This window comes from Mirounga angustirostris, unplaced genomic scaffold, assembly GCF_029215605.1.
Source record: "Mirounga angustirostris isolate CCGP_5_RB_7025 unplaced genomic scaffold, mMirAng1.0.hap1 SCAF_3, whole genome shotgun sequence".
Lineage (NCBI taxonomy): Eukaryota > Metazoa > Chordata > Mammalia > Carnivora > Phocidae > Mirounga > Mirounga angustirostris.
The window spans coordinates 21,978,913-22,005,392 of NW_026991711.1; positions in this window are offsets into that span (position 1 = coordinate 21,978,913).

Genomic DNA, 26,480 nt, shown 5'->3' on the forward strand with positions numbered 1-26,480 from the left:
GAAAAGATTAAACTAGTTATACAGCACAGAAAATGCAAATTTATTGAAACAGGGATGAGCTTTCTCTGTTCAAAGAATAGAGAAAACTGGGAAAAAATAACAAATTCAGAGAAATCTACTAAAGTGAATTTACTGTGAGCTTTCTTGTTTACAATAGCAAAATAAATATATTGACTACTTTCCTATTTACTCTCAAAGTAAATTGCAGTCCAGTAAACACATGGAAAAATGAACAAGTTCATAAAAGCCCTGGACACAAAGTGTATCATCAGTTGGCCAAAGATGTTGATTAATGCATAAGTGACAAAAATTAGGTGTTTTCATGCTGAGAGTCCAAACAGAAATTGACATTGTTTCCAAAATAGCCCATGTAGTTTCTGAAATCAAAGTTCCTATGAAGGAAAGGCAGAAGAATTTTAGTAGAGAGCAAATATCAGGCACATTTCCCAGAGTCAATAACTGAAAGACACCAACAATATAGACAAAGGACTCAAGTTCTTTAAAGGACTCAGTTATCACACACAGTGAAAATCCCAGTCAAGGAGTAAGCCATCTGGGCTTCAAATGGCTCCTTCTGGAAATTAAGCCACCTAATCAGGGTAGTGGTCTCTGACAGTCTTTCCAAAAAAAATTTTTTTACCACTATCGCTAAAACACATACACACACACACACACACACACACACACCCAGTTCTCTAACTCTCCAGTAGACTCCCTCTAGCCATGTGCCTGATCAGCAGATGTGTTAATGACACTAGTCAATAACTGAGGGATAACAGGGAGGTTGAACTGGAGCTCAGTATCCCAGATATGTCATTTACCCGAAGATTTATGCTTTAAACCAAACTGGCAACAATATATGTTGAAGACATTCATAAGGATAATAATTTTTAAAAACTATACAAAATAGCTGTTATGTATTTTATACATCTGTACTACCAGCCAGTCAGAGAGATTTCCAGCATAGTTATTTACCCCAAGGCTAAGTTCGCTACAAAAAAGAACCTTGTTTCTGAATATTGATAAAGGTCTTTTTTGCTTTTGGTAGCCCTTTGTATTCAGAAGAAACTTGGCTTGCCACTACCTATGTATCTAAAGGAAAATCTTGATGTTCATCTGTCTTTTTCATTATGGAGATGTGAACAGGGGGCAAATATTTATCCTTCCCTTGGACTGGTTGAGTTTCGTCCCAACTGAGATTCCAGAAAACAAGGTCATGTTTTAAATGTGTATTTAAAAGACTTTAAGGACTATAGGGATTGACATTGTAAGGAAGTGATAGAAATCAAGATGATTAGGCAAACCTGAGAAAGAAAAAGTTGGTCTTTTAGAAGTGAAAAAATGATTGTGGAAAGTAAAATTCAATGAATAAGGTAAACAGCAGATTAATCAAAGCTGGAAAATCAGTTACGTGGTTATAGATATCAACAAATCACCTGGAATGCAGCACATGGAGTGAGAAGATACCAAAAAAATACAAAAAAATTAAAAAGAACTTAAGAGACATAGCAAAGAGATAATGATGGATGTCTAATCTGATATTGGGGGCCTCCTCTGGAGGGCAGTGTTTTGTTGAGCATCCCCAGGGCCATTCTATCTTTACATATTACATCTTCCTATTCTCTTTATTCTTTCTTTTGGGCTACTGACCAAACTGAGAGGTAGAGTACATATTTGGTACATACTCATTTGAAATTACAAACATGATAACTAGTAGTAGCAAGAAACCTCCTTGAGGTGATAAAAGGTATCTACAATAACACTGCAATAAACCACATTTCCTCTAGAATTAGGAATGGCATAAAGATGCCTACAGTAACTGCCTCTATATAATACTATACTGAGGCACTAGCCAGAAGAGTAAGATAAGAATAAGGAAAGAATAATGTGGAAAGACACATTAACTCTCATTAATTTTGCAGATTCTATTATTTTCTGCTAGTGAAGCCAAATAAATCTAATAAAAAGTAAGGATAAGATAATTTAGCAAGTTTGGGGGTATAAGATCAAATAGTAAAGACAGCTGCATTCTTATACAAGAGCTATAAACAGAAAATATGAGAAGATATCATTTAGGAAAAAAAATCGACATCTGTTATAGAAATAAATCTACCATTTGGAGACAAGTACATAAAGATCTAAATAAACTGAGCTATATACCATGTTCATGGGTAGTAAGACTTGGTATAATAAAACATGTATGTTCTTTAGAGAAAAAACTACGAATTCAGCTTATTCCAAAATATATATGCATTGCAATGGGCCAAAATAAAGAAGGCATTATTGAAGAGGAAGAACAAGTTTGTATGATATATCCTATTAAATATCAACATACAGGGTGCCTGGGTGGCTCAATTGGTTAAGTGACTGCCTTTGGCTCAGGTCATGATCCCGGAGTCCCAGGATCGAGTCCCGCATCAGGCTCCCTGCTCAGGGGGAGTCTACTTCTCCCTCTGACCCTCCCCCCTTCTTGTGCTCTCTCTCTCTCACACTCTCTCTCAAATAAATAAAAATTAAAAAAAAAAACAAACTCAGCATTTAAAAAATATATATATCAACATACATCCCAATTACAAATTACACAATGCATCAGTTCAGACAATGTGGAATAAATAATTCCAAGGATGCAAATTAGCAATGTAAAACAATAGAGAAAAATACATGTATATTACATTAGATGAGCTACTTGATAGTGATACAGGGTCAATTATTTCTATAAAAATAAAAGCGATCTTTACCTTATCTCATACAAGACTATCAATTCTACATGGATTAATAATCTATGGATTAAAGTTAATTTAAGTGTATTATTTAGGAATGATTAGGGAACCAGAACCAGAGTGAGTGATATAGAAAAAAAGAGGTTTATTTTAAAGATAAAATCTTACCTATTTTGCTAAAGCAAAGGAAGTAAAGGCTCAAAAAGGAACTATTAGAAGATAAGAGAAATGCTATGAACCAGGGACAGCACAGTGGTGCTGGTGAAGTCTGTGGAAGGTTGTTACCTTACCTCTGGTGGGTGGACGTGGAGTTCTTCTATGGCTGTTGTTGGTCAAGCAGAAAAGATGTCTGTGGTTCCAGGTCAACAGGGTCAGAATCCCAGGAGAGCTTGCTATAAACAGATTGCTGGGCCCCAACTCCCGACTTTGTGATTCAGTAAGTCTGTAGTGGGAGAATTTGCATTTCTAACAATTTCGGGTTGATGCTGATCCTGTTGGCATGGGGCCAGTTTTTGAGAGAAACTGCATTAGACCAAGGTGAGCAAACCCAGTAGCATGAGCAGCACTAGGAGCTTGTTAGAAATGCAGGGTCTCAGGCTCCAATCCACGTCTACTGGATTCAGAGGCCATATTTTTTTGTTGTTGTTATTTATAAACACACTTTAAAAAATATCTTTTTCTTTTGAATAGTTTTAGAATTACAGAAAAGTTGTGAGTATTGTACAGAGTTCTCATATATCTCACACCTTGTTTCCCCTATTATTAACATCCAACATTAGTATGGTATGTTTGTCACAGTTAATGAACCATTATTGATGCTTGCCAATATTGATATTTCATTATTAACCAAGTCCTTACTTTATTCAGATTTCCTTGCATTGTTCCCAGTGTTCTTTTCCTGTCCCGGAGTCTGATCCAGGATATCACAGTATATTGAGTTGCCACATCTGGTAGGCTCCTCTTGGCTGTGACAGTTTATCAGACTCTTGTTTTGATGACTTGATGGTTTTGAGCAGCCCTGGTTGGATATTTTGTGGTATTCCCCTGACTTGGGATTTACTTGATGTCTATCTCATGAATAAAGTGGGGATATTGGTTTTGGGGAGAAAGGCCACAGAGACGAACTGACATTTTCTTCCCATCATATCAAGAACACATATACATACTATCAGTAGGACTTATCACTGCTGATGTTAACTTTGATCACTGGGTTGAGACAGGATTTGTCCGGTTTCTTGACTTTAAAGTTTTTCTTTTACCCTCCTTTTCAAATTTTCAAATCTTCCTCTTTGGAATAAAGTCACTCTGTGCTGCTCACACTTAATGAGTGAGGACTTAAGTTTTACCTTCTTTTTCTTTCTTTTTTTTTAATTTATTTATTTGAGAGAGAGAATGAGACAGAGCATGAGAGGGAGGAGGGTCAGAGGGAGAAGCAGACTCCCCGCCGAGCAGAGAGCCCGATGTGGGACTCGATCCCGGGACTCCAGGATCATGACCTGAGCCGAAGGCAGTCGCTTAACCAACTGAGCCACCCAGGCGCCCCAAGCTTTACCTTCTTGGGAGCAGAATGTCTACATAAATTTTTTGTAACTCTTTGGCTTTCAGAGTTTGAAATTCTAGCATTTCTTTCTGTGTAGGCCTAGACAAAAGATCGATGGATGATTTTGTTTCTGCCTAGCAATTCTCATACATCTGACCACCAGTGACTCCAAAAATTGTGCACGACTGTTGTGTGTGAGTACACACTTTAAAGCATGTGGACTCTAGCTGTATTTGGCAAAAAAAAAAAAAATCTTTAGATTGAACAGCAACCTGTTTGGAAATGAATCTTAATTGGAAGTTAATGATGCCTCCAAATAATTTACTATTTTAGCTGAATCTATAATATCAGCAGCAGCTCAGATGATAAAAGCTAAAATTCACACCAAAATCATCTGCCAAGGCCCACCTGGACTGCACCTGCATGGCCAGCTGTGGTTTGTTTGCTCTCGCAATTTGTATCAAGATTTCCGAGCCATATAGCATGGGAATGATGCTACATGCTATTATGTTTCAAAAGATCAAGTGGATGGATTTTTGCATAGGTATAATTAATTTCAGTATGTGCTTTTGTTTTTACATTGACCTGATTTAAGATTTGTGACTAGCAAATATTAAGGTATTTCTATTCTCCAATCACTCCATGAAATTCATTTATTCCTAGTGGGTGTGTGAAATAATGTGGCTGATTGTTGTTGCATCAAAAATATGAGATGCCCTTCTTCATTAGGTGGGAATCACACATATCTAATTTTCCGTGGAAGATGAATGACAATATGATACACAATATACGAAGAAAATCTAAATGGAGATGCAGTTTTTGGTTATAACATTGATGTAAATTATTGTGAAATAGGTGTTCAGAACATCATTTTTTGCTATTTATTAAAACTAAAAAACTTCCTGAATATTATAAATAAAATAAAATATTTTGTCAACTGGTCTTTAAGGAAAAAGGGTGGCAGCTCATTAAAATACTGATGCATCTTTATAACATAACAACAATAGTTAGAAGTAGAGAATATTAGTGGATGTGATTCAAATGAAGAAGTTTTCACAGATATGAGAATGAGATAGCTAGCTCTTCCCTAAAATAGCATACAATTGTACATCTACATATTTTAAGAATTACCTCAGGCCTGAAAATCATGGTCATCACTATTCCCAGAACATTATCTCCGCACAGAAATGCTTTTGTATGCTTGTATTCTGTATTTTGAACAATGATAATAGAGTGGATTTGAGACTCATACCATTGTCTGTGTGAACTTAATATATTTAATTAATAAAACACAATGCATATTGCATATTTCCATATAACATCATTAGGTTTCAGCGTTATGGAGCCACCGTCTCTCTCCTCCACCCCTCTGTTTTTTTACTGATAAGAAATTATTAAGTGAGTTTTAAAGTATGGGACTTTCAGAGTTTGTGGAGAGTAGGAAGGGTCTTTTTATCTCACAAATCAACTTGAAGAACCTGGTAAGACTCACTCATCATTCTCAAGGAGGAAAGCAAAATAATTGTTTGCAGTCCCTGCTTTGGAGGTCAGAGTGACCTTCCTAGCGTACTTACTACATGGAAGAAAAAAGTTGAAGGGAGCTTGTTATCCATCCAGAAGATAAATTAAGTAAAGCCCATTTCCTACTTTTGACACAGTATAACCACATGAATACTAGTACAAATATGTGATCTTTTTGGATCAGGTCATAAAGAGTGGGGCAAGAGACAAATTCATCCCCATTTCATCCCAATGAAAGCTGGGTTGAGGGAAAAAAAGGTATTTTTATATGGTTTGAAGATAATACAAAACAGAATAAACAAAAGTTCAAAAGAGACAGAGAGTAAAAAAAAAAAAAGAGTAATAATCCATACTGTAAAATATAACTGTTATCATCAAAGTGCTTGAAGATACTTAACAAGGTATTAATAATAACTAGAGCTAAAAACAAGGAATTTGTCATAAAATTTGAAAGTAATATAATTTTAATTTTAAATTCTTCATTAACACCATGATATACAATGGCTATATATGATCTAGCTATAAATATCAGTTATATATCATTTATATTGTAAGAAATAAGATACATGTGTTTGAAAAATAAGATTATAAAGAAAGCATATGCATATTATTAAAAATGTATGAAATTAATTATAATCAAAGTAACACATTAAAATCTTCAATAATTCAAAAAAACCCACTTGGCATTGAAACATTCCAGTTCTGCCTCTGTCTCTGAAACAATGTTCAACGAGCAAGAAGATGAGGATTGTGCGGTAGGCAACTGAGTATTAATGTGAAGAAAATGTGCACACATCAAGCATAGACATAAATGCAACTATTTACAAAGTTCAACTGGAATCCACAGAAAGGGAATATCCTTAGGTAAATAGTATAAAGAATAAATTAGAATAAGTGCTTACATTTGATTACATGCATATATGCATTATATATATACATGCACACATAATTGTATATGTACTTACATATGTGTCTACATATGAATATATATGGCTATATCAAATGTGCAGTGAATGGAAGAATGGAATATGGTTTCAGAAAGAAAAAAAAAATGGGAAATTTTCCAGTAATATGGTGTTCCGTTATTCGGGTCAATCACCTAACTGAATTTAGGATGCAATACTGGGAACATAGGTTTTTAATCTTCTTATAAATGTGCAAGTTCTGTCAAATAATAAGGAATTACCTGACCAAAAATTTAAGTCTTTGAGACTCCAGAAAGGAAAGTGAGCCACCAAGCTGTTTATTCCCCAAGGATATTTACTAACTAGCAGAACAAGAGTTAGGTTTGAAGGAATAGAAATCAAAATTCCAGGAATGCTCTAGCTGGAGATACTAATAGATTTCTACTCAAGTTTAGGCACTAAATGGTGGTAACTTCAAGGTGAGCCAGAAAAAAGACGATCCTACTCCCTTACCCAGAGGAATCTGAAAGGAAAGTTGTGTTGATACCGAGCAGAGGAAGAGAAAAGAGTCATTGAGAAATATAACAAGAAATTGAGTCCTGTGTGAAATGACGGCCCCAAATCCAATTTCTGGGGTGGTCCAAAACACTGCAAGCCATAAATTTTGTTACTTTCCCCAGAATGGCAATTCTAATGGCAATACCAATTACTAACATGAATTCCCATAAACCTCAGTGGAGGAAGGTACTTTAATTGACAGTCAATAAATTCCCATCAATAGGTTTTCCCATTTAACATCAGTAATTAGTTAAGAAAATCAGATTCTTTGCTTGAAAATTTCAACCAGGAGTTTACTTCTCCTATTTAATCAAAAAAAAAAGAATACCTTGGTCTTTTAAATTTTACACCAGATTATAAAACAGTTTTGACACTATATTTGGGGAAGAATTTAAATGTTTGTGTTATCATAAGAGAGTCAGAAAATATATAAAATATAAAGCAAATTGTAAAATACAATATAATACTAATACAGATAACAAATATTACAACAAAAATTAGATTACAGCTGTATACTTTATACTTCTTATTCTGATAAAATATAACAAAATTTTCATTTTAACCTATTTTCAGTGATAATTCATTGGCATTCATTATATGGCATTAATTCACAATGTTGTGTGATAATCACCACTATCTATTTCCAAAATTTTTTTAACCCTAAAAAGAAAATCTATACCCATGAAGCAGTAACTCCTCATTCTCTCTTGCTCCCAGCCTTGGTAATGAGTAACTTATTTTTTACTCAAAAAAGGACAAGAAAAAAAGAAAATAAGCAAGTTTTAAATAGATACTTCAAGAAAGGCCTATTCAATGACCCACAAATATTTCAAATGGGATTCAAGGCTGATACATGTGTTTGTAAATCTGGGTATAACAAATACTGTGAATTATACCATGTAGAGCAATGAAACTCTTCCACTCTGCTATAGATAACGTAAACGTGTAGTGACTTTGGAAAACGGGTTGGCAATGTTGACAATCCACATATGGTATATGACTCAGCACTTCAACTAAAGATAGGTACCCTGAATTAACTCTAGCTATCCTGCACATACGCACCGAGGTGTCAGACATGTTTATAAAAGCATTATTCATAAAAACCCCAAACTGAAAATGACTCAAATTTCCATCAACAGAAGCATGGAAAACAACTTGGAATATATGAAGGTAATACTTTCTATCAATGGAACGATACACAACACCTGGAGTTATAGAGACAACATGGATTTATTTCCTAAACATACATGTCAGAGAAAAAAGCGAGTGCAGGAGAATACATAATGGACAAGTTCAACTATATAAAGCAAATAAGCCATGCCTAAATGCTATTTGGCTACGTGTATGTGGTGTGTGGGGGGGGTGGGGGGGTGGGTGTGTAGTAAAATGATAATGAATAAGCTGTTAAACATTTGAGACACTGGCCAAAACCTCTAGCCCATTATCAAATAGAAATGTCATTGACGGCATTTTGTTTCTTTCCCGATCTCAGAGAAAAGCTTCATTTCACAATTAATACAATGTTGGTTGTTGGCTTTTGGAAATAACTATTTTCAGGTTATAAAGCTCACTTTTATTTCTAATTTGGCAGGACTATTTTTAATCATGAATATATATTACAGTTAATCAAAAGCCATTTTTGCATTTTATGTGACAGATACGGTATTTTCCTTCACGCTATATCTGAGATGTATTACAGTAATTGATTTTGTAATGAAAAAATCAATCCAGTATTACTGGGATTAAACCAGCTAGGTTATGATGTATTATTTTTTTATCACAATGCTAAAATTTTGCTTAAGATTTCTATTTATGCTCTTGAATTAGAGTTGCCTATGATTTGTTTTCCTGTAATGTCTGTTATTGAAGTAAAGGTTATGTAAGCCTAATAAAGTGATTTGTGATATATTTCCTATTTTTCTATACACTGCAAAAATTTATAAGTTAGATATTTCACTTTTCAGTTAGTATTTTTAGGGTTTTCATGGGGAAATCATATGAGCTTGGAAATTTCTTTGGGGTAAAGATTTTTAATGTTGTTGTCATTGTATTAATAGAAATGTTTTATAATTGAATTATTTATTATGCAATTGCTTTATAATTGAGAAGATATAATTCAATTTCCTTATGGTTATAAGATTTTATGTATTTTCTGTTTCATCTTTTCTCTTTGTGCATTTTAAGTGAAATTTTATTTTACTAATAAAAATTGTTCATAGGATAGCTGTGATTTACTTATGGCAGCATCTTGTAGCTAATGTCCTACTTTCATCTAGTTCTGACAAACATTCCTACAAATTTTTCAAATTTTTGTCATCTAAAAATAGTAATATATTATAAAATATTTGCTTATGTACGTAGGGTTTCAGTTTCATTACTTTTTGCTATACTGTATATATAAATATAAGTTTCAAATACCTTCTATTTGGTGGGTTGTGCTTTCAACCCCTGAATAGTGCCTTTTGATGAACAAATCTTGTCATATACTTATATTTATAAATCTTTTCCTTTATCGGGGCGCCTGGGTGGCTCAGTTGGTTAAGCAACTGCCTTCGGCTCAGGGCATGATCCTGGAGTCCTGGGATCAAGTCCCACATTGGGCTCCCTGCGCAGCAGGGAGTCTGCTTCTCCCTCTGACCCTCCCCCCTCTCATGCTCTCTCTCTCTCATTCTCTCTCTCAAATAAATAAATAAAATCTTAAAAAAAATATTTTCCTTTATCATTTATACTTTACAGCCTGTTTAAAAAATCCTCCCCAACTCCGAAGAAGTTAGTGATAATATTAGCTATATTAACTGCTTAAAAGCTTTATGTATTTTTCCCTACACATTCATACATTTAGTAAGCCTGTAATTAATCTTGAGAAATGACACAGTATACATCATGAATTTCTTTTTAATTTGGTATGAAGTAGTACTATCTCCATTTATTAAAAAGTCTGTTCTTTCTTCATTTATCTGCCATGACACATCTCTCATATATCAGGTGTCCATTCAAGTATGAGTCTATTTTAGGGTTCTCGTTTTGGTGCCAATATCTGTTTTCCAATGCCAACACCAGTTATACATTTTCTTAATCACATTAACTGTGTAAATTATGATAACTTGTAGATTCTCTCCTTCCACTTTTCTTCTTCAAAAATAACTTGCTTATTCTTGTTTTTAATATGCATGAAAATTATGTAAGTATATCAATTACACTATATGTGAATATATTTGTCAAGTTCAATAAAAAGTCCTTTATGATATGACTAAGATTACATTGCATCTACATATAAATTCATGGAAAATTATATCCTTATCAGATGGAATTGGCAGGAACTATGAAGGATCTGAAATTTTACTCCTCATTTAAGCTATCAAGTTAACTTGCCACAATTTCACAGTTGCTGGTCTAGGAAACACATACTTTTTACTGAACAGTAAGTCTGACAAAACTTCGCCCAAGAGGGAGACATTATCTTTACTTCACTGGACAGTAAACAAACTTTCCTTTTGCTCAGGAAGAAGACACCCCATGTCTATCTACCAAGGCTGTTTGTCATACAAACATCCTTGAAAAGATATTCCAGAAAAAAAAAAAGAGTAGTTACTGCATGGAAAACATGCAGAAACATGACAAAACAATGAATTGCTTCCCAACTGGAATTTCTCTATCCATTGGATCATAGCATATCTTGCTTTTCATTTTTTTATTTTAATGTATCTAGATTTCAAATAAACATTATCTTTATGGGAAAACAAGAAAATTCCTATGTAGAGGGTCTTCTAAGGGACTTTTTGGGTATAAGCAATTTTCTACATCCTAATCTTCATGGCATTTACATGGACATTCTCTTTATAGTCCTTAAATTATATGTACATATTTTACAAAATTTGTTTGTACCTTTTATCTTGTGATAAAATAAAATGTTTAAAAATAACCTTAAAATGATAATATCACTAATACAACCCAATAGTAGACAAGATCAATATGGATCTGAGTTTATTCATGACTCTAACTGCATTTTTGTGACTCTTGGTTTATCTCCAGTTTTTCTCCACTCCTAAGGAGAGGTTTTCTAGGGGTCCAAACTGAGATTCCAGGATTTGGAGAATTAATCACAAATATTTAGTAAGTACATTTCACTTGTATGCCTGATGGAAGAGAGAAAAGAAATGCAACCATGATTCTTAAACTTTAGATAGATAGACTTCTGACATGGGTGCCTTTGTTAGGTTGATACAGACATTTAGACAATATTCCTTTAAAAAAGAAACTTTATAAAAATGTACATATATACATTTTCTTATGTATAATTTTAAAAGTTTATAGATCTTCTGACGAACATCCACAGATCAGCTCTGATTAAGAGCCAGCACTTGCCAGTGCTTTAAAGTTTCACACTATTTGAGGCGCCTGGGTGGCTCAGTTGTGAAGTGTCTGCCTTCAGCTTGGGTCATGTTCCCAGGATCCTGGGATCGATCCCCACATCGGGTTCCCTGTTCAGTGGGAAGCCTGCCTTTCCCTCTCCCACTTCCCCGCTTGTGTTCCCTCTCTCGCTGTCTCTCTCTATGTCAAATAAAATCTTTAAAAAAAAATGCGTTACACTATTTAAGGATGCAGAACATGCTTTTTAAGCAATTAACAATACTTAACAACAATAATGTGTAGTACATGCAAAAACACTAGTTGAATGGTATAACCAGTAAAGACTATACAGATCAGAGGAATAAAGGTTCAGAAAAATCTCAGACATCGAGGAATGTTTATGGAGGAGGTGAGACTAAATGACAATTAAGATGAAGGAAAGTATAGAGAATGGAGATGTCTCAATAGAAATAACACATAAAGAAGAGGCAGGAATGTAACAAGCAAACAAACAAAACAAAAATGAAAACAAAAATGAAAAAAACCCACCAACACCTGACTATTTTAGGCAGGGTGATGAGATCAGGTGGGGAGGTCAATATTTAAATATCAGCTAATGTGAAAGGACCGATTACATAAAAGTAAGAGCAGTGCAGAAAAATATTCATTGTACTCAAAAAAATGTACTCAAGAGGAGGTCAAGAACATCTTTACTGGAAAAGGGGATGTCTTAAGGTAGAACTCTGGGAGACAGAGATAAGTGCATAAAGCATTATAGGTCGAGTGTGCAATAAGAAGGCAAAAATTGTCTATTTATGGGGGTTTAAAAGCAGTCCAAGGATGCTAAAGTACAAAGCATACACCAATCTGGTAGCAGTAACAAAGGACTATGGTGTCACAGAAGTACTTGCATATCAATTATTGCATTTAGATTTTATTTCATGACAGAATGTAGACATATGTAGAGAGAGAAATAAAAACCATAGGGCTGACCTCAAGACAGAAAGAAAAAATCTTGAGTAAAATGCACTGAATGCTTACATGTTTGTTTGCTTTATAATACCTCATTTGGAAAAACTCGTGATGACCTATAAAAATACATAGTGCTATGTTTGCTATAAGTTGAAAAGAAAAACAAAACAAAAAAATAAACAGGAAGTTGAGAGGAAGGGATATAAAATTAAAATATAAAACTACTTAGGGATAAGCACAGAGTTCAAAATTCACATCATAAATTTCTGCATGTCAGCAAAGTTTAAGAAGATCAATTAGCTCTGATTTTTCTAATGATGAAAGAAAGTTAAGTCCATAAAGTATGTATGCATTCGTTTATTTATGTATCCATAAAATAAACACAAATTAAAAAAAATAACCACACAAACATTTGGAATTCAGATCTAGTAGATACCGGTTATCTGTGTTAATTTAAATAATATATTTGGCATGGGGGCACCTGGGTGGCGCAGGCGGTGTTGGACTCTGGGTTTCAGCTTGGGTCGTGATCTTGGGGTCCTGGGATCAAGCCCTATGTCAGGCTCCACGCTCAGCACAGACTCTGCTTGGGATTTTATCTCCCTTTCGCTCTGTCCCTCCCGCTCGTGTGCTCTCTTTCTCAAATGAATAAATCTTAAAAAAAAAAAAAGAATATATTTGGCATGTAGTGAGTATGAAGCACATTAGCAAATTTTTTGGCATAGTTTTATATCAACTTTTTAATGACAAAGTTTAATTTGGTAAATAGCCTATGAGAGATTATAATTCTGTAATGTCATCAATTAGAGGTAGCATTAAAGGAAGGTACAAATTTGTGAATTTAATAATTTGAAATACAGTGGATATTTTTATACACATGGTGTTATTTTAACTCTGTCCTTTTAAACTTATTACAGTCTCAAATTAATGCTTGAAAATATAATTTTATTGCACTGTGAATAAATACATTTTTAAGTAAGTTTACTTCAAAGTGTATAATGGTACAATTTAGATGATTGGAAATTCTAATTTACTGATTTATATGTTCTTTTCTGATAGCAGGCATACTATTTTGACAATTATTTAATTAATTAACAGTAATGAGAACTGTCAAACGTACTTCACACATACTATTCTTATTAAAGTAACAATGAGATGGCTTGGAAGGAAGAGTCAAGATAGCAACCAGCCAGCAGAAGGGAAAGAACATCCAAAGATCTCATTACATTTTCTGTATAAGGATGCCTGCTTTGGGGACCATTGGATACACACAGGGCTGCTACTTTCCTTTTATTATAGTCATAAAGAGCTATTGAAGCTCATAAAAAGTAGCTGGCAGATTTGTAAAAGATATAACAGCTTGTCACAGGGTTTCCACAGAGTCATCTAAGGAAATTATTCCTTCCAAAGCATAGCTAGGAGCTATTTATGTTAGAACTGCCTACTTTGTCACAGTAAACTGACTATTCCTCCCATCATCTGGGCTGTCAGATGGGGTCCTGTTCTCTTTGACTTTTCACTTAGTGCCAGTCACAGTGTGTATATGACAAGTGAGAGTTCAATGCATGTAGAGTAATGAATGGTATCTGTTTTTGAGGTGAGAGTCAAATGATATATTTTTGCAAGATACTTAACATTGTATAGTTATTAATGTGCTCCTGTTTTATAAGAGTTCCAAACTTACACATGGAAGAAGAGGCAGTTACCTCCATGTTGAAATGTAACTCTTTTTGCTACTGATAACCCAACTTGCCTGAAATTTTCACGCTATTAGTTTGATATTTTAGTGAATTTTGGTCTTTTAGAAGGATGACTTAAATGTTATCTAGGAGTTAATATACATTTGGCTAGTACCGGGATAATAAATTCACCAAACTTAGCTTTTTAAATTAGTTTCCAGACATGAATTAACCCTTTAAGGGGATATAAAGTGACAAATTGTTGGGGGGTATTTTCAAAAATTTCCAGATCATTTACTCAACCACAGAATCTTGGACAAAAGAGTTCAGAAAAGGTAGAAGGAATAATTATTACCCTAAGTTTGCACCTGGGCTGAAGAACTTTGGAATGGGAGAGAAGTTGAGAGAAACAGACAGACAACTGGTTGGAGGGTTTATAACAGCAGCTTACCCCGGAGAAAATTTTTTAACTACTGTAATCACCCAGAAGCATTAAGTGGTAGCCTATGACCTGTGGTATACGTCTTATAAAATGTCACAAGTTTGGGACGCCTGGGTGGCTCAGTTCATGAAGCGTCTGCCTTCAGCTCAGGTTGGGATCCCATGGTCCTGGGATCGAGCCCCGCATCGGGCTCCTTGCTGCATGGGGAGCCTGCTTCTCCCTCTGCCTGCTGCTCCCCTGCTTGTGCTCTCTCTCTCTCTCTGACAAATAAATAAATGAAATCTTTAAAAAAATGTCACAAGGTCATTAGTCAATTTCTATAATTCACCAAAGAGCTAGATTTCTTCCAGATCTCAATGCCATCATCAATATAGTATAGCTCTCATTGGCCTTACCCATAATAACTCTGAATCTAGAATGACTTCCAGTATAACACCTCCAAACTGTACTTTGGCCTTCTGAGCACATGAGGACCCTAGGGGTTAAGCATCTGGAAATCCGGCAGTAAGGAGGGAAAAAGAAGGAAAAGAACACACCTTCCTCCTTTAAGACCTCTTTCCCAAAGTTACAGCATCCCAATTCTTCATTCATTCATTTATATAACTATGTCAAAGCAAGGGAAGCTGAAAAACTGGCCTTTTATATTCTGTATCTGTAACCCAGCATAGCTTCAGGAGTTTCAGTAATAAAGAAAAATTAAAACATACAGGAATACTTCTTATAGTCTCTATTGCATCACCTCAAAACATAATATTTATTGTACTTCACCTCAATCATTCATTTTAATATCCTCACACTCTACTTCACATAGATTTAGATATAATTTTTCTTAAGGGACATTGTTTCCTATGTTATTTAAGCAGTTCAGATATCTGCTAAGTCAGTGTTTTCCTAGTACAGACGTTTTGTTGATAATAAACCTGTGTTAAACAAAGGGATGATTTTGGAATTAAGAAAATCCATTGAGGGCACCTGGGTGGCTCAGATGGTTAAGTGTCTGCCTTTGGCTCAGGTCATGATCCCAGGGTCCTGGGATCGAGTCCCACATCGGGCTCCCTGCTCAGCGGGGAGCCTGCTTCTCCCTCTGCCTCTCTCTCTCTCTCTCTGTCTCTTATGAATAAATAAATAAAATCTTTAAAAAAAAAAAAAAGAAAATCCATTGAATATGTTCTTAACTTTACATAAGGAGCAACACAGGTATAGTCCCAGAGTCTTATTTTGGTTTCCATAAGTCATGATCGATACAGGTATAAAATATGAAAACTGTCTTATAAGGTGAAATTCTGGATTTCCCCAAATGGGTGATAATTTAGATATCAATGTCGAGACCTGATTTCCAGAAACAAAATTTCTAGTCTTCCACGTAAGCAATCCAAATTGGTAAGTGTATCACAGTCAAAGAACTGAATGTCAGTAGCTCAAAGACAAACCATTGTCTACCAGAAGGCACTGGGGCCTTGTGGCCACATGAGGACGTGTAGAGAGCAAACACCTTCACTAAGAGATGGCATGGTGAGAAGGTTTATGTTTCCTTTTGCTGGTTTTTTATTTCTCTTTCATTTTTTTTCCATTTTCTAACTTTTTATTTTATTATGTTCAATTAGCCAACATCATTAATTTTTGATGTAGTGTTCAACGATCCATTAGTTGTTTAAAACACCCAGTGCTCATCACGACACGTGCCCTCCTTAATACCCAACACCCAGTTACCACAGCCCCCAGCCCCCTCCCTTCAGTAACCCTCAGTTTGTTTCCCGGAGGCCAGAGTCTCTCATGGTTTGTCTTCCTCTCTGATTTCTTCCCATTCAGGTTTCCGTCCCTTCCCTTATGGTTTTTTGCTCTTTCATAATGGAGAATTCAATACAGTCCCTAGTCTGATGGATTTGCACTCCTGGGAAAAAAGCATTAAAACAAAAATTTTGGTGCACTTTTTAGAAAAAGCACTGAGCCTCCATGTATTCTGAACCACGACAAAACGATTAGGCTCATACATACTTCTGGAAGGTCAGCGCTTGACAAATGGACACTGAAGCCCAGCTGAATGCCAGTGAGGAAGAAAGTACCATGCTACCCTCAAGAGACAGGGCCTGCTATGACAGCTCTTTTCTTTTTTTTTAATTTTTTTTTGTTTTATTCGTAGTAGTAGTAGTAGTATTGTTTGTTTAGTGCTCTCTACAAAGTCAGCATTAAAAAAAAAAAATTGTCACTATTTATTTTTCTCCTAATTGTTTGAACCTTTAATTCTTAAATTTCAATGTCAAGGGGATTAGAGTCGTCTCATTCTGTAGTTCCGTCAGTACACACAGATACACACACAAACACACACATGTAAATGCAATTTTTCTTTCACTTGTACCAAATTAAAAATTCATAACTCACCAGACATATTCCCTTGACTATTATCTGGCATTTTTCCTAACAACCTTCAGGAAATTGACTTAGTAGCCTCTTTGGTAAAAATAGTTTGCTGCTCCACCTGAATTCTCTTTAAGCAAATAGGATTTGTGAAGCTTTCTAATGACTTTCTCAGTAGGTTTTTATATCATATTTGTTACTCTAACATCATAATGCATACATGTTTATACATACTTATTATATACTTACATTTACAAGTGTGGGTCATATGTGCATCAGAAGTTTTATCTTATTCATTGCTCTGTCTACTAACTTCATGTTATTTTATGATATGAGAACTGAGTCCTAGATTTCCCTTAGAACTTTCCATGATTTTTGTTCTTGAATAAATCTATAGTAAGAATAGCCATTATGTGCAAATAAGAAAAAAAAATAGAAATGACAGAAAGTATTAACCATGACATTTACCTTTCAACAGTCTTTACTAAGAAAATAAAATTTCAGCAAATATTTTACCCAGTTTTTTAAGAGTAAATGGGAATAGGTTTATGTAATTTAAAATTTACCCTAAATTTATGAAGAATTAAGTAAATATTTTATTATTATTATGATAAATGTCTGTGATTGGACTCAGTGAAGAGGAAGTAGACCACTTTTCTAATCAAATATAGAATTAAAAAATACGAAAGAAAAACTAATAGAGAACCCTAATATCACCCACACTACTGATTAAACTTAAGTTTAGAATTATCTAGTGTGACAGAAAAATATATAATTGCTATACTTCTAGTCTAAGTCTTTGGAAAATTAGAGGGAAAATTACATTTGTAGAACAGATCTTTTTACCAACATTATCACTTCCCACATGTTTCTAGGGGGAAAAAAAAAAAAAGATAAAGAGACAAATTTATCCTACATGCAGGACTTGTGGTCAACTAGTTCTAACTAATTAAGCATGTAAACACTGTGGTGCACTTACCAGAGAACGCAGATCATCTTTGTCCAGAGAAGGGAATGTTGGAACCCAAGCTCGTGGGTGCTTAATGGAAACCTATTTTTATGAAAGTAGGGAAAAAACATTTCCCCTACTAGCTATGGTTACTACTTCCAGTGTAATCATATTTCTTTCCAAGGTATTAAAGTGCAAAGAACTAGGGGCACCTGCGTGGCACAGTTGGTTAAGCCTCTGACGCTTGGTTTCGGGTCAGGTCATGATCTCAGGGTCCTGAGATGGAGCCCCATGTCCAGCTCTGTGCTCAGCGGGGGTCGGCTTGAGATTCTCTCTCTCCCTCTATGCTTCTCGCCCTTGCTCTCTCTCTCTTGAATAAATCTTAAAAAAATAAAGTGCTATGAACTATTATTATTTTATTTTGCTGTAAGAAATTATGCAATTGGGGCGCCTGGGTGGCTCAGTTGGTTGGGCGACTGCCTTCGGCTCAGGTCATGATCCTGGAGTCCCCGGATCGAGTCCCGCATCGGGCTCCCTGCTCCGCGGGGAGTCTGCTTCTCCCTCTGACCCTCCCCCATCTCATGTGCTCTCTGTCTCTCTCATTCTCTCTGTCTCAGATAAATAAATAAAATCTTAAAAAAAAAAAAAGAAATTATGCAATTGTTATAAATAAGAAAATGAATAAAGGACAAACATTTGATAAAAGGAATCTAATTCATGTGAGCTTAAATTCTATTAGTAAAACCTTTTCTTGCTTTTTTTTTTTTTCCCTCCCACTAGCTACACAGTTCAGATCATTTGTTACCTTAAAGTGGAAGGCTCCAGAGACAGCTTCTTATGAATACTTCTTGAAAGATCTTTGAGGTCAAAAAAGTGATTTAACCTCAGAGATCAGACTCAAATTCTGTAGAGTGCAGAAAAAGAAAAATATAATTTAATTTCTAGGACATTCAGCAGCTAGGGATTTCAACAGCTATAGGCCAACACATGATTTGTGTTGTAATAACCAGTCATGACAGCCAAATATTTTTTTGAACTGTGTTTAAAAGTGCTTCATACAAAATCTTTTAAATATGCTTGGTGGTTTCTTTTGTAGCAATTATGGCACACACAAAAACTCACATACATGTACTCACATACATAATGACTCAAAATTTTTTTTTAAATGAGGTATGTATACATGGATGTCCACAGTCACTAGAGTATGTGTTTGACAAAAATTAGAAAAGTAGATAGCAAGAAATCACAGTCACATTTACACAATTCTTTCTAATTCTTGTTACTGGTTCAGGTCTTGACATTATCCTTTATTTACAAGATTAACATTTTTTTTTTGCAAATGGACATTTTACATTGTACACGTTTAAGGACCGCCTCTTCATTGCTATTGCCTAATTCCTGACTATTGCCCTGCATATAATGTATATTTTAATGATGCACCAAGAAATGTTCAATTTGATTCCAAATAGTAAAAGTGAAAAATGTGTTTGCTTCAGTGAATATATGTTTTGGCTTTTAGCAACAATTATGCACATAAATGCTTTGGTTATTTATATACACATAAAAGTGAAATTGAAATAAAATGATCATTGCTTCAAAAGATTATATATATCTGCTTGCTGGGAACTACACAATATGTCAATATTCAATTAATCTATATGCAAATACTAATAATTGTTCTTTTATTATTTTTGTAACAAAAGATTTCTGCTAGTAAGTGGCTATTAAGTGAGACAATGACCAGTGATTTATGAAGCTCTGGAGTCGTCAAGTTTCTTCATGGTAAAATAAGAAAACTGAAAACCAGAAGACAGACAATGGTTTTAAGCTACAGAAATGCAAAAAGCCTTTCCTCAATAACTATCTTTCTTGTTACTCTTACATCTAAAATACCCGAGATTTAGGGCACCATGAAATAGAGTATGTGCAATAGCGGATTAGATGATTTTGAAGATTAGTTCAAGCTCAAGTTCTAGTTTTCCTCTTATTTAAAAAAAAAAAAAAAAGCAGATACAGTCTCGGTCTCCTACTCACGTCCTGAGAGGAGCTGCTGGCACGTCTTCCCACGCGCAAGGGATGGTCGTGCAGAACTGCTCCAACTTCTTGGCCAAGGGGAGCAAGCAGACATACAGCACCAAAGCCTAATAACCCTAATATTAAGTATAAAGAACACCATTAAAAAAATGAAAACAAAGTAGAACAAAACAAAAAACTCAGAATGCCAGGAAAGATAGGAAAAATGAAAGGCAGATGGTTGAACACACCAAGTTCCAAGCTATCTCACTTGTGTTTTAATGCCTGCCAAAGATTATATTTCTGTTTGTTAAATGGAAGTTTAATAACTCTCAAATTAGTGAACATATGAACGAGATATGAAAAAAATTTGAAAGGGTCTTCATGAGATACATTTTACTATGAGCACCAGATTAGAGAAAAAAATAGAGTGGTCTCCCCTGAGTTGGGGCTCACCAAACTTATCCCATGGCATTACTGCTAACTAAATAAGATTCTGGACACTTCTAAGGTGAGATTTAATCTAGTGTACAATTTATTTATGTGCCTCTTGAATACGAAGAACGATAACAACACAAGGTACCCAAAAATTGAGTTCACGGGTAATTTTATTTTTAGTGTTTGTTTTGGTGTAGGTAAAAACTTTTATATAAAACATGTGTTGCCTCACCAAACTCTTGCCTATGGAATTTGTAAGCATGAAGCACCTTCACAAAAGAGTTGTACAATAAAAGTGATTCTTCAGCCCCCCTTTTCCTGTACTTTGTTAATAAGAAAATGTTGCAACTTTTGAGAGGGACAACATATAGATAGTTTTGGAGTGGAGGCAACAAGTCTTCCTAGTACAGATATATACATTTTATTGCACAAACCAAAATAGAGTTAGAATATATTTAATAGAGATTTCCATCCCAATGTATCATACTCTAGAGGCTCTTCTGCAGTAATCCTATTATGAGTTTTGACATACTTCAAGACATTAAAGACAAAATGTTTAAAAATGTTTTATTCAAAATATTTAAATATGCACAAAACTTTCTTTTATTGCCATTATGGATATGCATGTGTATGTCTACATATGTATGATGTGTGGACACACATACACACAAACATACATATATATATACTCACATTCGTATATTCAGGTGAGTGAGGATTCAAAAGTTTGAAAGGAAAATGATATATATGAAAATCCACAGCCAGGAGGCAAGTTCATTGGTGACAGCAGTTTATGAGCAGTTCACATTAATTCCATCTCTAAGTATCTCCTGGAGACTCTTTTTATTAGCTTATGATATCACTTCTCTCAAACTACTCCATTCTTGAGGATTTATAATCTAAATTCCTCCAAACATTTGAAAAAAAAAATTAGAGAAAAATTCTGAAGGACACCAATAATCTGGTTTCGTAGAAACCAGAATACTAGAAGACAATTTAAAAGTTTTAAAATATTGCAAATAAAGTGATGTTTCCAAAAGCACATTATATAGCTATCATATTTTTTTCTGAAATGAAAGAAGAATATATACAAAAAAAGATATTAAAAAAAGTGAAATCATGAAAATCATTGAAGTGTTATTTGGATAGATAGATGGACAGGCAGACAGATATAGATGGATAGATACAGATAATATAGATACATTTTCTCTAAAATTCATGGCTTTATGGAACCACATTGGATACAAAGTAAGAGGTGTCTACACAGCCCAAACTTTAAAGAGTTTCCATTTGTAATCTTGTAGCGTTCTGTTTCATACCGACCTTCTCCCTTTTAGGTAACTGAAAGAACATTTTATTTTTCTTAATCTGGCTAACATTTTTGCTCATTTACACATTTTGGGGATAATAAAAAGGGATGAAGACAGTAACATGATTGCCTCTAATGTGTGAAAGAAAACGCTGAGTTGTAACTATGTTCTTTATGTCAGAACATAGAAATAAAAATAAAAGTATTTTCTGCCTCTGATCTCTTACAGGTGTACCAGCACTGTCTTTTCATCATCATCTTAACATGAAAAGTTTCTTTTTCTGTGAAAAGGATAACAAAATCTTTATAGAGATGATGTATTTTCACCTTAGAAGATTCAGATAGATACATGATTTTCTTTCTAGTGGCTGAAATTGTTTCATTTTTTAAAACCATAAAATTTCATAGGGCTTGTAGGAAATGGCAGTTTGATTCAGGATTAATCTGTGAGTTCTTAGAAAAAATATATTTTTCTTTGTGAATACTTCTGGGATAAAAATTGATAGCTATGGACAGATCTCTTTGCTTTCCTGTTAAAAAGCAGTGTGACATGTCTTGACAGGCAAGAGAGAGTTAAGATGATAGGTAATACCTGTTTCTGGAAAATGAATGTAATTTAAAACTACGTGTGCTGGTCTCCTGACTTGAAAAGATTAAAAAAGCATTAGCAAGATTTTAAAAAGTATTTCTGACCCTCCAAAAGTCATCTTTATTGTCCACTTTTTGAAATATCTTTTAAAATAAGTTTTTATATATTCTATGGCATGCGCTTAAGAATATCTTCAATATCTTCAGTTATTCAAGAGATTCTATTTAGAAGTGTCATTTCCTCAGAGAAAAGCATATTCCATTCCAATAAATTAGTACAGGCAATATGCAAATAGTAGTCTTCTGTTTTATAATCTAGTCTCATATTGCCTATTACATCAATGATTTGCAATATCTATATATAAATTCCTGCTTTTATTTTACAGCCTTAAAATCACTGTTCTTTTTAATCCATCTTTGTTTTATATAATAATTTTTGAGAACGGATAAGACAGGCATTACTATTCCTATTTTAAAGATGGAAGTGCTTATCTACTCATATATGCAAAGGATTGTAGTATGAGAGTTAAAAACACAATTCAGCTAATTAATATTCATGCAACCTTAAGGAAGAAACAGAAATTAAATTTAGTTAATCAAAACGTTAGCCAGAAAGTCCTCTCATAAGACCTTGACTAATACGATGGGGAGGCAGGAAGGAGTATTAAGGAGGTGAAAGGGGCAAGGGTGTGGATGTGCTGGAATGGGGACTAGAGATTCTTAATCACAGTGATAAAAAGGTAAATGCTCTGAGTCAACAAACTCTCATAGAGATAAGATCAACAGGGGATTTTCAAAAGTTTTGTGTACCTTTACAAAAGCTAGGCTAAACACTAACTCACACACACACACACACGCACACACACTCCAAGGGTACACTTCATTTCATACATCTGTCACCTTGTTGTCTGCTAAAGAAATTGCATGTGGTGATATTCTGAGTATCAGTGGCCAGTATACAGTTGAGTATTGACTTCACTGTTGCTGAGCAACACCTCGTGCCATATGTAAACCACACCTCAGCCCGGGGACAGGTCTCCTAGTCAATACAGACACCTCCACCCGTCACTCTTTGCATAAGAGACGCTGTTACTATAATTTCTGTAGTGTATACAAAAATTATATATTTATGTATAATATGACTGACACGTGTGAAGAGTGCAATTTCATGTTTTGACATAGGTGTACATCATGAAACCATTACTACCATCAAGATGATGAAAACTTGCCTCTCCCGGAAGTATATTTGTATATGAGAAAAGTGCTCCAAGCTTCTGGAAAGTAGGTCCATCGCTGAAACGCACTCACCTTGATGGGCAGATTTCGAAGGGCCGAGGAATGTGCTTTCCTAGCTTTCATAGTGCTCAGCAATAACAGAATGTTAAAATAAGCAAGATTCAGGAAACAGTTGGCTTTCAATTAGAACGTACGTGACACTGATGACATTTGGAACAAGAAATACTAAATGATTAGTAATAATAAAATATATAAGAAGATCCAAGTGCCTCATAAAACCTTCTAGAAAGTACCTGGAAGCACAGAGTAAAATTACTGGGTTGGAGATCATGATGAAAAGATGACAGAATTAGTGGATAAACACTGTAGACCCATATTGTGAGTGACACTTACTTCCAAAGGGGGGAAAAATACAAGGAAGAGGAGGTAATGGCATCATAAGTAACAGAAAATAATTTCCCATGACAAAAACCTGATCTATGCTGAAAGAATTATGTAGTTTCATGAAGGATTAGTCAGAAAAGACATATACTGATGAAAATCTTGAACTCTAAGGTTAAAGAGAAAATCCTATAAACCACCATAAAGACAAAGTTACCTGTGAGGGGAAAAAAATCAGACCGGCATTGGACATGTCAGTGGTGTGACGGAAAGTCAAAGGCAGGGAGAGGGACTGTGTAGAGAAAAGAATAATAAATCAGTCATTCTATAGCTACCCATAATTCAGTTGACTAATAAGAAAAAAAGTAGAGGTATTTTCATACTCCAAAAAAACCCAGTGACATTTTACACCCTACCTTAACTGAGGAAAATATTTGACATAGGATTGAAACCACGTGATCATTCTAGGATGGAAACTTAAAGAAGGAGATGCACAAACCGTGACTGTAAAAGGATCTCCTGATAAATCTGGATGGAAGATGATAGACCAGGGATGTGTGATTTAAATTCTAAATAAGAGGGGCACCTGGGTGGCTCAGTCATTAGGCGTCTGCCTTCGGCTCAGGTCATGATCTCAGGGTCCTGGGATCGAGCCCCACATCGGGCTCCCTGCTCAGCGGGAAGCCTGCTTCCCCCTCTCCCACTCCCCCTGCTTGTGTTCCCTCTCTCACTGTGTCTCTCTCTGTAAAATAAATAAAATCTTTTAAAAAAAATTCTAAATAAGAAGTCTCAAGAATGAAGAGCTATAGTCTAGGAAAAAATCCATTACTGATCTAGACCAGGAGTCAGCAAACTAATCCTGCGTACTGCCTGGTGTTACTAGTAAACTTTTATTGAGAGGAAGCCATGTCCCTTCATTTATGTGATGTCTACGGCTGCTTTCACACCTACTACAACAGATGTGCATAGTGCTGGCAGAAACAGTAAGCTCCCCCAAACCAGAAATATTTTCTATTTGGCCCTTTCCAGAAAATAAAAATTGCCAAGTACAGTCTAGACCTAAAAATAATTCATCTTCTTAGCAAAACCTAAGGCTTTGAGGCAGAGGGTGGTATGCAAAGTCATTTCAATGTCTCATTGGTGGAAAGGGGAAGTAGAGAAGTACAAGTATTCCAAATACAATGGCCACATTTTAAAGGGCCCTCATCCCGAAGAAAATAAAGAATGGTGCGGAGGAGGAAACAGTGCATCTTTACAATAATAATATTTTGTTTTCAGATAGTCATAGAAAATTATGCATCAATACTGAAAGGGAAGAAAAATGATTTTCCTTCTACCCTGTTGAGTCTTGGCTGAGACCTCTGTCATAAGGGACAGATTAATAAGAGAAAAACAAACAAGATATTTAACATGTACTCCACATGTATACATGCAAGGTACACAGGGAAAAATTACTTAAATCCCTGAGATGCCTTAGAATTCAGGCTTAAATACCATTTAATAGGGAAAAGGGAGAGGAGATATAGGCCTTTTGGGGGAGAGTAAGTGATTTTTAGGAAAAATGGATGGGTCTTTAGCAGAATAGGTAGAAGACATGATAATTTGTGGCAAAGGTGGTCTGGCTGTGGTATAAACTTCTAGCTTGTTCTCCTGTGAGGAGTCAATCTTCTCTGATGAAACTCCTAGGGAGGTTATTTATGACAATTGAGTTCCCTTTGGGGGAACTGTCTTTAGGCAGATAAGGGGAATTCAGAGAAAGGCTCCCATTGCATTTTCTGTTTTTCGAGTACCTAGAGCTCAAAATAATTAATATATCAAAGTGACATATTTTGGGGTGGCATGTTCTGAATTCTTATAGTCATATGTTGGGGTGAGACATTCTGCTACCCTTCAACATAGAGAAGGTAACAATAGTGCTATGGAAAATAGGTAGACATTACACATTTAAAAAAAACCCTAATGAATAAAAAATTGAAGAAACCAAAATTAAATGCAAAGGTAAATAAGGAGAAGGCATAGGAAACACAAAGTACATCAAATGGTAAATAAGTTTAAATTCTTAACTGTAACAAACAATCCTTATGAAAATTTGAAGTAAACAAGATCACCCTCTAAAAGATACTCTCAGACTATGTTAAAAAGAAAAGACTACCACTATGCTATTGATAAGAAAACTTAACCAGGGGTGCCTGGGTGGCTCAGTCGTTAAGTGTCTGCCTTCAGCTCAGGTCATGATCCCAGGGTCCTGGGATCGAGTCCCACATAGGGCTCCCTGCTCCGTGGGAAGCCTGCTTCTCCCTCTCCCACTACCCCTGCTTGTGTTCCTGCTCTCTCTGTGTCTCTCTCTGTCAAATAAATAAATAAAATCTTTAAAAACAACAACAAAAAAAGAAAACTTAACCAAATTAACAAATTAAGGCTGAAAAATAGAAATGACAAATGAGTAACAGGCAAAGGAAAACAAAAGGATAGACAAAGTTGTAGAAACAAATTTATCCCCAACACAATAGAAGGTCATCCCATA